The sequence below is a fragment of the Taurulus bubalis genome (assembly GCF_910589615.1).
Source record: "Taurulus bubalis genome assembly, chromosome: 7".
Classification (NCBI taxonomy): Eukaryota; Metazoa; Chordata; class Actinopteri; order Perciformes; family Cottidae; genus Taurulus; species Taurulus bubalis.
The window spans coordinates 25346905-25348886 of NC_136595.1; positions in this window are offsets into that span (position 1 = coordinate 25346905).

The following is a 1982-nucleotide window of genomic DNA, read 5'->3' on the forward strand; positions in this document are numbered from 1 at the left end:
GTGGGACACTGTATGGCGGCGGCGCTAACCTGTTCCACTCCATTTACTGCTGCAAGCTGGGGGTGGTGGTGGGCAGAGGCGGGTGGGGGGACCTCACCAACCGCACAAGGTGTGTGTGTGTGTGTGTGTGTGTGTGTGTGTGTGTGTGTGTGTGTTTGTGTGTGTGATTGGGAGGTTGTCAGTGTGTGTTTGGACTCACTGGTTATTCTGGTCTGGCTTTTCAGAAGCAATAAAAAAAAGTAAAGGGGGAGGAGGAGGAGGAGGGTGCTGAGCGATTGTTTTAAGTCGAGCAGCAGTTTCAGTTTGTGGCTCGGAGCACCAAATGTCGACCATTTTTCAAAGTCATTTAGCGTACGAAACAAACATCAATCTTTCTTTTTGTGTAATTTGTGTCATTCTGCATCATTTAGTCTGCGCTGACTGCGATGCAAATGCGTGAATACGTGACCCCCAGAGCTAGTGAGGCAGAAAAAAGAAGGTTAATTTGAATTTACGTTACTGATGTTTAAGTTTTCCGCACTTATGTCACGTTGCTTAAGTTGAACTTATTTTACATCTAACTAAGTGATTTTGTTGCCTAAAGCATAACTGTTTGTTTAACTGGCTGTTTCACGGTAACAAAGTGGCAAATACGAACAAACCTGGAATACGTTATTATGACACGCAGAATGTCCTCACAATGTCGTCTGTTTCCGGCCGGTCGCAACCAATGAACAGAGGTTACCATATTTTGAATGCGGAGGAGTGACGGAGAGATGGCGTATACGTCTTTGGTAGCGGCAGCGACCTGTCAATCACCTTGTAGCCCCGCCCCTAAATCATCCCCTGCTTTATGGTCTGTTTGACTCTAAATGACCATAATTTACTAAATGAACATCATGCTGTATTGAAGAAGACTTGAAACTAGAGATTGAGACATAAACTCATGTTTACAATGTTTACTGAGGGAATAAATCAAGAGAAGTAGAGTCATTTATATATACTTCTATACAACCAGAGGAGTCACCTCCTTGTGGTCAGTAGAGAGAATGCAGCTTTAACACATGAAGCATAGACTTCTATACAACCAGAGGAGTCACCCCCTGGTGGTCAGAAGAGAGAATGCAGCTTTAACACATGAATCATTGACTTCTATACAACCAGAGGAGTTGCCCCCTGGTGGTCAGAAGAGAGAATGCAGCTTTAACACATGAATCATTGACTTCTATACAACCAGAGGAGTCGACCCCTGGTGGTCAGGAGAGAGAATGCAGCTTTAGCACATGAAGCATATACTTCTATACAACCAGAGGAGTCGACCCCTGGTGGTCAGGAGAGAGAATGCAGCTTTAGCACATGAAGCATATACTTCTATACAACCAGAGGAGTCGACCCCTGGTGGTCAGGAGAGAGAATGCAGCTTTAGCACATGAAGCATATACTTCTATACAACCAGAGGAGTCGACCCCTGGTGGTCAGGAGAGAGAATGCAGCTTTAGCACATGAAGCATATACTTCTATACAACCAGAGGAGTCGACCCCTGGTGGTCAGGAGAGAGAATGCAGCTTTAGCACATGAAGCATATACTTCTATACAACCAGAGGAGTTGACCCCTGGTGGTCAGTAGAGAGAATGCAGGTTTTAAGACACTTCCATATTGGCTTCACTTTTCAGAACCGGAGGTCGATATTTTCATAAACTCAACTTGTTGTTTGACCATATGGAGACACGAGCTGCTGGCTTTCAGAAGAAAAAGGAGGAGGAACTTTCTGTAGGAAATCATATGAACAGTTGTATCAGGATACGTTGGCTATTTATACGCCTCCCCATGAGATCAGTTTGTTCTCCGAAAGAAGGAAGAATGGAAGTTTGTTCTTTTTCATTTACTATTTAGAGAGGACATAAATACGGGTCAGAGAGAGAGAGAGAGAGAGAGAGAGAGAGAGGTTTCTACAAATATAACATGACTCACCGCACCGTGAATATTTTTGCTTAAATTATA